The 14,756-nt window shown below is 39.0% G+C and overlaps 1 protein-coding gene across 1 annotated transcript in view; it reads left to right on the top strand.

The window, feature by feature from the left end:
* Nucleotides 1–14,756, top strand: part of FAM13C (family with sequence similarity 13, member C) — a 262,431-nt gene that overhangs the window by 21,215 nt on the left and 226,460 nt on the right. Inside the window, exon 2 of the mRNA XM_010839379.1 lies at nt 2,662–2,813. The gene's annotated coding sequence lies outside the window, so the exon portion shown is untranslated. The remainder of the gene's footprint in view (nt 1–2,661; nt 2,814–14,756) is intronic.

The raw sequence follows: 14,756 nt of genomic DNA, 5'->3' as shown, positions 1-14,756 counted from the left end.
TGGCTGGATGGCATCACTGACTCAATGTACGTGAGTCTGAGTGAACTCGGGGAGTTGGTGATGGACAGGCAGGCCTGGCATGCTGCAATTCATGGGGCCACAAAGAGTCGGACATGACTGAGTGACTGAACTGAACAGGGGTTATAGATTTATACATTAAAAGTACGCATCTCTTCTATGAGAATATTTGCATGACAGTGTATCAGTTTGAATTATGTGAGGTCCTCAGATATATACTCCTCACATTAAACATTATTGCTAGTACCCTAAAGCTTCATAGGAAAGATGACATATCTAGAAAAGGTAAATTTATATAGACAGAAAGTAGATTAGTTGTTCTTGAAACTGGGGATACAACTGGGATTAACTGTAAAGGAGTGTGAAGGATCTTATTGGAATGATGAAATGTCTAAAATGAGTCTGATAGAGTTAAAAATCAAGGTGTTAGTAGGGCTGTTCTCCTTCTGCAGGCTCCAGGAGCAAGTCTGTTCCTTACTTGTTCCAGCTTGTAGAGGCCGTACCGCTCTAACCTCTACTTCCATTGTCCCATCAACAACACTCCCATCCCTACTAACTCTTTCTGCCTCTATCTTGTAAAGATCCTTGTGATTACATTTAGGGCCCACTCAGTTCATCCAAGGGTAATCTCCCAAATCAGGATCCTTATTTTAATGACCTCTGCAAAGACCCTTTTGCCTTATGTGCTTACACATTCACAGGTTTTGTGGGTGAGAAGTGGGCACCTTTGGGGGTTGTGATTCAGCTGACAGCAGGTGGGTAGAGAGAAGGCGGCAAGGACTTGGGTTCATTCAGCTTTGCTTTTTCCATGCTTAGCACTGTACTCAGTGCCTGGTGAATATGCATTTGCCAAGTTGAGGGAGGTCATGAGGAAAAGTGCAAAGGTGGGAATAAGAAATATGTGTCCTGGGAACTCTGACTAGATTGTTAGATGTGGACTGAAGGATTCTAGAATTAAGGGTGGATAAAAATGGAGTAGAAAGACAGGTTGGAGCCACATTGCTGAGTGTCCTAAATATGAGGTCATACTTTTAGACTTAAACTAGTGAGGAATTATTAAAGACTTTTGATTATGGGAAATAAATGATTATGGGCGTTTTGATAAAAGGTTAATCTGGTGAAAACCAACCAAATGTGAGAGGAAATGCTGGAGGCAGATACACATTTAGAGGTGACTTCAGTAATCCAGCCGTGAAATGATGAGATTACGGCTTTAGTTGGAGTGGTCCTAAGAATGACAAGGCAGAACAGAAATAATGTAAATAAAGAATTGCCAGCACTTAATAGCTGAGTCACTATAAGGGATATAAATGTTAAGATGAATTGTATTTGTGCTACAAGGAATATAAATTCCAATATAGTTAAATAAAAGTTGTTTATTTTCTTTTATCAGATAGAGACTAAAGGTAGGTGGCTGTGAATTCACATTAGCAATTTTTCCTATGATCTTCTAGCAAAATCCAGATGGGAGTATTGGGGCTACTGGGAGTTAGAACAACTTTTTTGGAAACAAAGAAGTGGGAAATGTGAATACCAGATAAACAGTGTTTCCCCTGCAAAGCAGAATGGATTGGAAGAATGTTATTCTTAGGAACTTTCAAGGCTTTCTCAACACGAAGTGATATTTGACTGTGTGTTCACCATCCTTTGAATGACCTTGAGAGAAGGCAGACTATAAAGTCAGGACTCATATAAACCTCACAGCCTTGGACCACTTCAGATTCTTTGTTGTCTATTGATTGTATCTGCCATTGGAGTTGGAAGGTGTGAGGAATAGGAAATGTATTTTTTAATGGATGTTTAGTGCCTATTAATTTTTGGCAATGATCATATCTCATTTTTCTCTAATATCTTAAAAAAAAAAAAAGAGAGCTTTGAGGTCATCTTTGGTGGTCACAAATGGGCAGGAAGCAGAGTAAAAAGCCTTTCCATACAAATGTTTTTCCTTTATAATTGTACATAGTTGTTCTGAAAATCTTCTTAAGTTCTGACTACATTGCAGATATGATAAACTCATAAATTTCACAGATAAGAGATTGAATACTGGCAGTTTTTAAAAAAAAATAAGATATAAACTAATAATCCTTAAAATAACCAAGTTATTGACAGTTTGAAAAAATAGACTAAATTACATTGAAGGTATTCTAGGATTATACATATGATAATACAAAACATTAATTACACTCTTTACTATAACTTAGAGAGGAATCTTCCCAGAGCAGAAACTTTGGCTGTTTATCGGGCTTTTATATAGGGCTTTAACCCCTGCCTGAATTTCCTAATCAGTCCCTTTCATTGCTGAAAGTTTTTATAATTTCATAGTGGAAGAAGACATGAAAATCTCAGCCACTACCATGCTTTTATAAAAAACTTTAAAAACAGTTGTTTATCAGTGTGATAAAGAAAATACCCATAGGCATATGGGAACTCTGCCCTGGTCAATTCTGAAATATTCTCTCCCACACGTGAAGAGTCCGTCTTCCTTTCAGAGAGGAACAGTTTCTTGTATTTTGATCACCAGTTAGAGCTCATTTTCCAAAGGGCTATGTCTTGCAGACTCTCAACTCTTTCTCCTGCTCTGTGCAGGTGGTAGGTAGGTGAGTTGAGAGGTTTTACTCTCCTGATGTGAACTTCTCTTTCCAGGTCATGTGGGCTCAGGCCCTGTCCTGCTAATTGACTCTCTCTACACATGCATCTGAGAAGGAGTTGAGGATTTAGATTCAGGAGGCAGAAGACCTAAGCCTTCTGCTCCAATTCCATTCTTTACCAGGGGTCATCAGATTCTGGCTTGAAAGGTACTATTTTTTTTTTAAGTACAATTGATTTACAATGTTGTGTTAATTACTGCTGTCCAAGAAAATAATTCAGATATATGTGTGTGTGGCGGGGGCTGAGTCATCCAGTCATGTCTGTCTCTTGTGACCCCATAGACTGTAGCCCACCAGGCTCCTCTGTCCATGCATTCTCCAGGCAAGAATATTGGAGTGGGTTGCCATTTCCTTCTCCAGGGGATCTTTCAGACCCAGGAATCAAACCCAGGTTATCCTGCATTGCGGGCAGACTCTTTACCAACTGAGCTATGAGGGAAGTCGTGTATATATGTATATATATATAGGACCTCTATCTCTCTATAGACTCTCTCTGTCTGTGTATACACACACACACACACACACACACACACACACACACATTCTTCTTTTATATTCTTTTCCATTTTGGTTTATAGTAGGAAATTGAATATGGTTCCCTGTGCTTGTAGTAGGACCTTGTTGTTTATCCATTCTATGTATAATGGCTAATATCTACTAATCCCAACATCCAGCTCCATCCCTCACGCAGCCCTCTTCTCCCTTGGTAACCACCAGTCTGTTCTCTGTGTCAGTGGTTCTACTTGTTTCATATGTTCAAGTGTGTCGTATTTCAGATTTCACATAAAAGTGGTTTCATATGTTCTTTGTCTTTCTCTTACTGATTTATTTTACTTAGTATGATAATCACTAGTTGCATCCCTGTTGCTGCAAATGGCATTATTTAATTTTTTTGACTTTTACTTTTAAAACATTTATTTATTTTTAATTGAAGGATAACTACTTTACAGTATTGCATTGATTTCTACCAAACATCAGTATGAATCAGCCATAGGTTTACCCATGTCCCCTATTTCTTTCTTTTTTATGGCTGAGTAGTATTCTATTGTGGAGAAGGCAGTGGCACCCCACTCCAGTCCTCTTGCCTGGAAAATCCCATGGACGGAGGAGCCTGGAAGGCTGTAGTCCATGGGGTCACTGAGGGTTGGACGCGACTGAGCAACTTCACTTTCACTTTTCACTTTCATGCATTGGAGAAGGAAATGGCAACCCACTCCAGTGTTCTTGCCTAGAGAATCCCAGGGACAGGGGAGCCTGTGGGCTGCCGTCTATGGGGTCTCACAGAGTCGGACACGACTGAAGTGATTCAGCAGCAGCAGCAGTATTCTATTGTGTATATGTACCACATCTTCTTTATCCATTTACCTGTCAGTAGACGTTTAGGTGAGCACCGTATCTTGGCTGTTGTGAGTAGTGCTGCTATGAACATAGGCATCATGTATCTTTTTGAATTATGGTTTTGTCTGGAACATATGCCTAGGGATGGGATTGCTGGATCATATGGTAATTCTATTTTTAGTTTTCTGAGGAAACTTCATACTGTTTGACACAGTGGATGCATCAACTTACATTCTCACTAGCAATACAGGAGGGTTTCCTTTTCTACATGCTCTCTTCAGGATTTGTCACTTGTAGACTTTCTGATGATGGCCATTCTGACTAGTGTGAGGTGGTAGGTACCTCATTGTGATTTTCATTTGTGATTTGAGCATCCTTTAGTGTGCTTATTGGCCATGTGTATTTTTTCTTTGGAGAAATATCTGTTTAGGTCTTCTGCCCACTTTTTAATTGGGTTATTTGTTTTTTGTTGTTGTTGTTGTTGAATTGTATGAGCTCTTTGTATATTTTGGAAATTAATCCCTTGTCGGTCTCATCATTTGCAAATATTTTCTCCCATTCTGTAGGGTTACTCTTTTTGTTGTTTATGGTTTCCTTTACTGTGCAAAAGCTTGTAAGTTTGATTGGGTCCCATTTGTTTATTTTTGTTTCTATTGCCTTAGGAGATTGACCTAAGAATAAACATTGGTACAGTATGCCAGAATATTTTGTCTATGTTCTCTTCTAGGAGTTTTATGGTGTCATGACCTATGTTTAAGTCTTTAAGCCATTTTAAGTTTATTTTTATGTATGGGAAGAGACTGTCTTCTAACTTCATCGATTTACATGCAGCTGTTCAACTTTACCAACACCACTTATTGAAGAGACATTTCCCATTGTATGTTCTTGCTTCCTTTGTCAAAGATTTACCACGAGTGTATGGGTTTATTTATGGGCTCTCTGTTCTCTTCTGTTGATTCTTACCCCACTGTTTTGATTATGGTAACTTTGTAGTATTATCTGAAGTCTGAGAGCACCATGCCTCCTTTTTTTTTTCCTCTCAGGATTGCTTTGGCAATTCTGGGTCTTTTATGGTTCCATATAAATTTTTTTTTTTATTATTTGCCCTAGTTCTGTGTGAAGGGTAATTTTTAAATTTAATTTCACTCTTGTCCCCTCAGTAGGAAGGAACCTGGTAGGGATAAGAAAGAGGTGGTGGTCAGCAAATCATTGTTTCATACCTGGCTCTACCGTCACTGTATATGTTCACATTTAATTGTCCCCCATGTAAATTGATTTTACCAGTGTGGTGAGCCATGTGGCTATATTAGGTAAAGATAATGTTGCATATACCCCATCCTCTGGCCAGCAGTTTCACTCTAGATATTGTGCTGGAGAAGCTTTCACGTTTAAGATAAGAAGGTACATACAAAAAGTTTGTTGTAGCTTTGTGATAGGAAAAAATAAAATAAAAAGAAAATTACCTAAATGTTTATCATTGGGAGAAGAGATAAATTGTGACATGTTGATAGAACACAGTTTTACTAAGCAGTAAAAAGTGAACCAGCTAGAATTCCTTATAGAACTACTCTCTCATTTATAGAAATACTATGTATGCATAGAAATGCATACATAATAGGAACAATGATACATATTTCAGTGAAAGCATACACAGTGAAATGAAAATTGGGTTAAATTTACATTGAATCATTTTTTGAAAATTGAATAGCTTTTCAAAAATTGAGTAAATTAAATTGAAGATGAGAGACACTAAATTCAGGAGAATGATTAATTCTGGGTAGATATACCAAGAAACAGAATTGTAGAAAGGTACAAAAAGGTGTTAATTATAATATTTTAATTCTTAAGCTATGTGTAGGATACACATATGCTCATTATATTGTTTTATATACACTTCCAAATGCTTGAAATATTTTATTTCTAAGAATTTTCTAAACCCCAACAAATGCCAATAATATCACACATTGGACATTTACAAAATGATATTTTTTAGATTAAAATTTGAAGAATAACTGATTTGTCTTGAGAAACTCCTGTGTTTTCTTTTCACTAACAACTTAAATCAGTCACTCTTAATACTTCATCTCCTTTGCCTGTCTGGAAGCTCAGAAACAAATTTGAGCGTCAACTTTAATAACCAAGTAGTATCTATACACTTTCTTCCTGAACTTGATTTTCTATCTCAAAATGAATTTTTCCTTGTTTTTTCTATTTTATAAGCCTCTTCTCATTCTTTGAGGAAGAAAAAGAGTTTTAAAAATATAAAAATATTTTTCATTCTAGTTCTCTTTCTGTTCACGCAAATTAACAGTATTCACACACGGCAGGACCATGCATCTGCTTTCCCTCTGTGTCTAGCATAGCATCTGGCATGCAATGAACATTTCATTGTTCACTGATTAAATGAGTTTAATCAATCCACAATTTCATCCTTAAACAAATCTTGATTTTTCACATTTCAGAGGTGTCCAATTTGTTTTGTTATAAATTTAGGTTTGGTAAAAATCTTGATGAATAGGGTTTCGGGTTATTTCCTAAGATGGTTTTTCCAGAAGTAAAATTGCATGGGTCAAAAGAGATGATCGCATAATGGCTATTAAAATGTTTTTCCAAATGGCTCTCCAGAAAAGCTTTTACCAGTTTCTACAGCAACGAGCAATGTCTGAGGGTAACATTTCCCCATAACACTGTCTGTGTTCATGCAAAATTTTGTTTTGTTGTGTTTTGAAATGTAATAGGTGTAAATTTATACCTTGATGTAGAGTTAATAATTTTTTAAATGTTAGTGTACCTAGAGTTTTTATGGTGAATTTTATGTGCTCTTGTGAAAAATCACTTGACTTTTGCAGATCTCATCATAGATCTTCATCATTTCATATAAACCAACAGAGAAAAATCACCCATGAAAACTCTTGAGGCTTCTTAATTTCCCCAAATTTCCCTTATGACTTATGGATAATGAACCTCTTTGGGGTTTAATTGCTTATCTGTAAACTCTATAAATTGGAGGTAGGAACATGTATCTTGGATGCCTATTGCATTACAAATCATGTATTAAAATACTACCACATGGCAGGGGTCCAGTAAATAATAACTATTACTGTTGTTTTTAATTTTAACCTATAAAATTAGGTTCATGATCTGGATGAACATTGGTTGGGTTCATTTCCTGGTCTGCATGTGTAGGAAACAAATATATACTAACGATGGATTCTTTTCATAAACTATCTTGAGCTATCTTAAGCAAAAAGTGGAATTTGCCAATAGAAGGGTAGAAAAATGAGGAAAAAGGAAAGGGCAGGGATCCAGTAAGACCTCCAAGTAGAGAAGCCCTGAGTCCTGATGTTGCCAGAATGTTCTTTTATCAGCTCCCATATCTGGTTTTCCTTGCACCTGAGTGTCATTCTCTTTCTCCACAAGTGGACTTTCCCCACACAACTGTTGAAAGTCCCTATGTTTTACACCTTATAATTTCAGTTTTTGAGGAAGGATTGTCTGATAGTCCCTCAGGTTCTGAGTCCAAATAGGGAAGGGACTTTTTGACCTAACTTGGCTTATGTGCCTGTATCTCCAAGTTCTCCTCAGTCCTGGCTGAGGTAAGAGTGTGGTTGGTTCACTTGAGAATATAACAGCTTCCATAGAAATTGTCAAGAAAAAAAGAGATATTTTCAGAAGGAATAAGGGATGAACAAAACTTTCAGTGTTGACCATAAATTTGAGTGGTCGCAAACCTCTTGACTGGGAGGAGCTGATCTTTTGGAGATGGACATTCTTACCAGACCTGGGATAAAAACATGGTTAGAATAAAATAATAGGCTCTGAGTGGCAGGAGGGTGAGACAGTACTGAATAAGAAGAGAGAGAGAGAAAGTGTGTGTGTGTGTGTGTGTATGTGTGTGTGTATGTGTGTGTGTGTGTGAGAGAGTGCTTTGAAAGTCTTGCAAAATATCCTACCTTAAGGTGCCCAAGGAATAATTGTTGAACGAGGAGAAACATTTAATAAACAGCTAACCACAATACTTGGCTCATAATATGTGCTCAATAAACAGGAGTTGAACTGAGTAACTACAAGCGTGGGTTATACTCTGATGTAATTCTAAAATTGAGTGTGAAATAGTAGTCTGATGGTGACTGGAGGACATAATCAAAGAAATGGGCATCACAGGAAACAGCAGAATTTGTGCCAATAGCAAGTTGACAATCAGAAGCAACTCCACTTAAGAGCACTGGACCTCAGTGAGGTAGTGTATCGGGAGTGGCAGTGGGTTCTGGTGCAATACAGGCTAAACTTCCTAATACATCTCATTATGTTGTCTCCAGGGCCTTGAGGGTCCTGGGTCCTATAACGAGTTAAAACTAACCAACAGTGGTTCTGCAGGGAACTATTTTCTATCATCAGTGTTAGATGATGATGATAACAAAGAAATATCAATAACTCCAAAAGAAAACATATATTTGAGCATTTGCTTCATTCAGTGAAGACTTTTCTCAGTCTAGGCTCATGGACTGTAATCTAGACTATGGAGTGCAGCACCTCAGCGATTGTTCTGGTTCTTTTGGCCCTTCTGCTTCCTTAACATATCTATCCCTGGACAACCCCAAACATACCCCTTTTCTGCTCGTATGTACAGGTGCTCCTGGAGATGATCACAAAGTGAAATTGGGGTCACCCAAAGTTAAGAGTTTTCAATGCCAACTGGGCTCATTGATCTATTTCACAGCTGTCTTGTCTTGGTCTCTCTCCCCTTCATCTGCCACTAGTGCTGTTCTCAAGTTCAGCCTTTCTCCTCACGCATTATATCCTTAGTTCACCTCCTCAGCCTTGACACGTATCCTAGAAATCTAGTTTCTCAGAGAAAGCTGAAGCCATCTGCTGTAAGACATCTAGATATCCTGCCTTTCCCACCTTAAACTTACCTCTCCCTGTGTCCATGGTTGTCAGCACTAGGTGCACAGTAGGACTAACTGGAGAATTTTAAGACTGTGTCTTGCCTTTGGATTCTGATTTAATTGGTCTGGGATGGGAATTGGTATTTTTAGAAAGCTTCCCACATGATTCCATGTTCAGCCAGGGCTGAGATCCACTGACCTATATCCATTCTTCTCTCATGTTCCCAAATCTCTGAAATACATGTCCCAGTCCCTTAAAATTTATTGTTTCTCCCTTTTTTGGTGAATGAGGAATTCTTGGCAGGAGTGTTAGACCTCTGGGCCTGCACCTAAGTCTTGTCCTAGGAGCAGTTCAGGTGACTTACTCTTCCCAAGAAACTTGAATAATAAGTGCAAATTGCGCCTGGTGACGGCAGTGGGGTACATGAGTAGTGTTTTAGAGACTCTAGATCTCTCACAGAGTCAGGAACACAGGCTCAGAGTCCATCAAATCAATTTACTTCCTGCTCTGCCACCCACCAACTGTGTGACTTTGGCAAGTTCTTAAACCACTAGACCTATGTTTCTCCTTATGTAAAATGTACTTCCTCCTGTGGTGCTCTGAGCATAATTAATATAAAGTTCTTTACCCAGAGCTCATAGGACATGATCAATAACTGGTGATCATGGACAGATTTGTTAAAGCTAAGCATCTCTTTTTGGATTTCTTCACTAAGCGCTCTGAGTGATTTCCTCTGCTGCTATAGTTTCCCAAGAATATATCTCCACTCTGTATGTAAATCTTGACTTCAACCTATCTCTGCCTTGGTAATCCAATTTAGATTTCTGATCTCTCATGTAGGACATGTGTTAATCAACAACTCACTTATTCACTAATTCATTCAAAAATGTCTCTTGATAGCCTACTAGATGCCAGACCCTGTTCTAAGTACTGGGGATATAGATATGAATAAGACAAAGTCCCTGTCTTCAGGTATATATATTTTACCATTTCTTTTCCATCTTCACAGTCACTGAATTAGTTAAGCCCATGGTACCAGTTTCCTGGCCCGCCTAGACTCCTCACTAGCCTCCCTGCCTCTCATGCTTTCTTCTAATATATTCTTCACAGAGGAGTGGGGTCATAATTTTAAACTTGAGCTCTTTACAATCCAACATCCTGCTTAAAATGTTTTAAAAAATTCCCAATAACTTGCTGGATTAACTTCTTAAAAATACCCAAATGCCTTTCCTATCTGCTTCTTTAGCCTCATTTCTTCCCATATTTCCGCAAATCTGACTCAGCAGCAGCAACACTAAACTTCTGTGGTTCCATAAATACGGTATGCTTATTTGTGTGTCTGCATAGACTTCTAACTATTGCTTTAGCCTGCATACAGGTTTCTCAGGAGGCAGCTAAAGTGGTCTGGTATTCCTATCTCTTTCAGAATTTTCCACAATTGGTTGTGATCCACGCAGTCAAAGGCTTTAGCATAGTCAATGAAGCAGAAGTAGATGTTTTTCTGGAATTCCCTTGCTTTTTCTATGATTAAATGAATGTTAGCAATTTGATCTCTGTTTTCTCTGCCTTTTCTAAATCCAGCATGTACATCTGGAAGTTCTTGGTTCACGTACTGTTGAAGCCTAGCTTGGATGATTTTGAGCATTACTTTACTAATGTAAAATGAGTGCAATTGTGCGGTAGTTTGAGCATTCTTTGGCATTGCCTTTCTTTGGGATTGGAATGAAAACTGACTTTTTCCAGTCCTGTGGCTACTGCTGAGTTTTCCAAATTTGCTGGCATATTGAGTGCAGCACTTTCACAGCATCATCTTTTAGGATTTGAAATAGCTCAGCTGGAATTCCATCACCTCCACTGGCTTTGTTTGTAGAGATGCTTACTAAGGCCTGCTTAACTTCACATTCCAGGATGTCTGGCTCTAGTGAGTGATCACACCATCGTGGTTATCTGGATCATGAAGATCTTTTTTGTACAGTTCTTCTGTGTATTCTTGCCACCTCTTAATATCTTCTGCTTCTGTTAAGTCCATTCCGTTTCTGTTCTTTTTTTGTGCCTATAAATGCATGAAATATTCCCTTGGTATCTCTAATTTTCTTGAAGAGATCTCTAGTCTTTCCCATTCTATTGTTTTCTTCTGTTTCTCTGCATTGTTCACTTAGTAAGGCTTTCTTATCTCTCCTTGCTATTCTTTGGAACTCTGCATTCAGATGGGGATATCTTTCTTTTTCTCCATTTCTTTTTGCTTATTTTCTTTTCTCAGCTATTTGTAAGGTCTCCTTAGACAACCATTTTGCCTTTTTGCATTTCTTTTTCTTGGGGATGGAGTTTATAACTGCCTCCTATACAGTGTTACCAACCTCCATCCATAGTTCTTCAGGCACTCTATCAGATTTAATCCCTTGAATTGGTTTGTCACTTCCACTGTATAATCATAAGGGATTTGATTTAGGTTATACCTGAATGGCCTAGTGATTTTCCCTACTTTCTTCAATTTAAGAAGAAATTTAAGTTAAATTCAATTTAAGTCTGAATTTGGCAGTAAGGGGTTCATGATCTGAGCCACATTCAGCTCCTGGTCTTGTTTTTGCTAACTGTATAGAGCTTCTCCATCTTTGACAGCAAAGAATATACTCAATCTGATTTTGGTATTGACCATCTGGTGATGTCCATGTGTAGAGTTGTCTCTTGTGTTGTTGGAAGAGAGTATTTGCTATGACCAGTACGTTCTCTTGGCAAAACTGTTATCCTTTGCCCTGCTTCATTTTGTACTCCAAGGCCAAACTTGCCTGTTACTCCAGGTATCTCTTGACTTCCTACTTTTGCATTCCAGTCCCCTATGATGAAAAGGTCATCTTTTCTTTCTTTTTTTTTTTTTTTTTTTTTTTGCGTTAGTTCTAGAAGTTCTTGTAGATCTTTATAGAACCATTCAACTTCACCTTCTTCAGCATTAGTGGTTGGGGCATGGACTTGTATCACTGTGATATTGAATAGTTTGCCTTGGAAACAAACCAAAGATCATGCTGTCATTTTTGAGATTATACCCAAGAACTGCATTTCAGCCTCTCTTGTTGACTATGAGGGCTACTCCATTTCTTCTAAGGGATCTTGCCCACATTGGTTAAATGTTATTTCTGGTGTGTCTGTGAGAGTGTTTCCAGAAGAGATTAACATCGGAATTGGTAGACTGAGTAAAGCAGATGGCCCTCCTCAATGTGAGTGAGCACCATCTAATATTTTGAGTGTCTGAACACAACCAAAAGGTAGAGGAAAGGAGAATTCTCTCTGCTTGAAAGTTTGAACTGAGACATTGGTCTTCTCCTAGTGTTGAACTGGGACTTATCCCATCAGCGCTCCCTGTTCTCATGCCTTTGGACTCAGGTCAGAACTACCCCACTAGTTTCCTGCATTTCCATTTTGCAGATGGCACATCAGAGGGCTTTGCAGCCTCCATGATCCTGTGAGTTCTTTATATATTGTATCTTTTTATTATTAGATATACATATATAGTAAACACATTATATAACTATAAATATATATATTTGAAAATCCTATTGGTTCTGCTTCCCTGGAGAATCCTAATATGGAGTCATAAGCAGCCAACTATAGGCAAGTACCACCCAAATATAGGAACCTCAAATAAAAAATGAGATTGCTTCTGAAATGGAGAGGTCTCTGAAGAACTTGAATATAGGCTCCAAGAAAGAGAATCCCTTTAAGTATTCAGCAAGCTCAGAGAGAGTTACTTAAACTGTCTGCACAGCCAGAGGAAACCAATACTGGGTATATCTTTGCATTTTAGCTAGAATATTGCCTGCCCTTTTCTTCTTTTAGTTTGGGTTCCTGCAGAAGTAGACCCTTAGATATGGATGTAAGTGTATTTAGTTTATTTGGGAGGTGAATTCAAGAAGCACAGGCAGAGGGGTGCATAGTGAGATAAGGAAAGGAAGGAAGCCAGTAACACTTCAGAGATTGAGCAGGTTACTGCTGTGGGTTTGAAGGTCAATCCTCCTGCTCTGGGTATGGTGAAGAATGTATTTCAGATTCCAACCAAAGGATCTGGCTCTCCATCACTTCTTGTCAGGCATGTGATGAGGGCTGCTCCTCGAAGTTTGAATTCCTTAAAAGTTCTGGCCTGTTCTGGATGCATAAGGAGTGGGCTCCAGTGGCCAAAGCAAGTCCTCAGCTTAGTGTTGGCACTTGGAGATGGAAGCCACGTGTGCCCTGCACTGAGTGCGATGGCAGAGAAATGACAGCGGTTGCCTCCCCTCTTCTGCCCCCAACCACTTGAGTCCTGGAGGTCAGAAGCAGGCTTGTAGGTGGGGAGAGTGGAGGAGCAACACCCTACTGGGAGATAGAATCCCACTGCATGAAGGCTTCCCATAGGTGGTAGACCCAAGCTGAAGGAGAGGAGAAGCTCTATATTTGAGTGAAATTTTGAGTTTTTACTTTTTCCAGAACTGAGTGTTTCAGATGCCCCAAATGAGCACTCCTGGGACTAAAAGTGTAGACATCAGGAATGTCATGGGACCTCTCCTAGATTTCATTGAATAAATGGAGAACTGCTCCAAGAAGGCAATGGCACCCCACTCCAGTACTCTTGCCTGGAAAATCCCATGGACGGAGGAGCCTGGTGGGCTGCAGTCCATGGGGTCACTAAGAGTCAGACACGACTGAGCGACTTCACTTTCACTTTTCACTTTCATGCATTGGAGAAGGAAACGGCAACCTACGCCAGTGTTCTTGCCTGGAGAATCCCAGGGACGGGGGAGCCTGGTGGGCTGCCGTCTATGGGGTTGCACAGAGTCGGACACGACTGCAGCACCCTTTATATGTAGTGTAAAACTCATTAGTTTTCTCATTACATGAGTTCCACTCATGTGCTGCTGCTGCTGCTAAGTCGTTTCAGTCGTGTCCGACTCTGTGCGACCCCATAGACAGCAGCTCACCAGGCTCCTCTGTCCCCGGGATTCTCCAGGGAAGACTACTGGAGTGCATTGCCATTTCCTTCTCCAATGCATGCATGCATGCTAAGTTGCTTCAGTTGTATTTGATTCTGTGCGACCCTATGGACAGCAACCCACCAGGCTCCTCCGTCGACAGGATTCTCCAGGCAGGAATACTGGAATGGGTTGCCATTTCCTTCTCCACTCATGTGCTATTCAGCTGAAAAACTTAAGGACAGGGAAGCTTGGTGTGTTGCATCCATGGGGTTGCAAAGAGTTGAACATGACTGAGTAACTAAACAAAATCAGGTTTACTGTCTGTAGAATAGCAAGTACTCATACTAATAAAAAGTATTTATTGAGACATTTCCCTGTGACCAACTCTGCACTAAGAACTAAGATATTGTACAGGGTAGGTCCCGGTCCATAAGCAGTGTTCATTATAGTGTCATTGGGAATCCTGGTTATTGGCAGAATTTCTCATTTTAATTGAGCAATTATGTAATCTCAAGGATTGTTTTTTCCATCTATTACTTATATATTGTGTGTTTTTTTTGTATCTATTAGTAATCTTGAAATAAGCCTTTACTTCCTGTCATTCACTTAAATATTTACTATTACACTTACTGACTGTTGATTTCTTAAACTGAGTGGGAAGGAGGCTTCAGGTGAAGTAAAATCACAAATCTGTACATAAGATTGTTAAGGGTGATATATTATTTCACTAATTTGAGTTTATGGGTCACCTATATGATTATATAGGATTCCCAAAGCAGCTGAGGTATTTGTTAGCTCCAGAAGTATCATGAGGTCAGCACAAGCAAAGGTGATAGAACATTTAACATACATTTTCCTTAAAATTAATATCAATACATTAATTAAAAATGAAGTTATTGAAGTTAACATAAAAAGTGCAAAA

Source organism: Bison bison, unplaced genomic scaffold, assembly GCF_000754665.1.
Source record: "Bison bison bison isolate TAMUID 2011002044 unplaced genomic scaffold, Bison_UMD1.0 scf7180017864116, whole genome shotgun sequence".
Taxonomy (NCBI): Eukaryota; Metazoa; Chordata; class Mammalia; order Artiodactyla; family Bovidae; genus Bison; species Bison bison.
The sequence above is the reverse complement of the archived record's forward strand: the minus strand, read 5'-3'. Positions and strand labels throughout refer to the sequence as shown.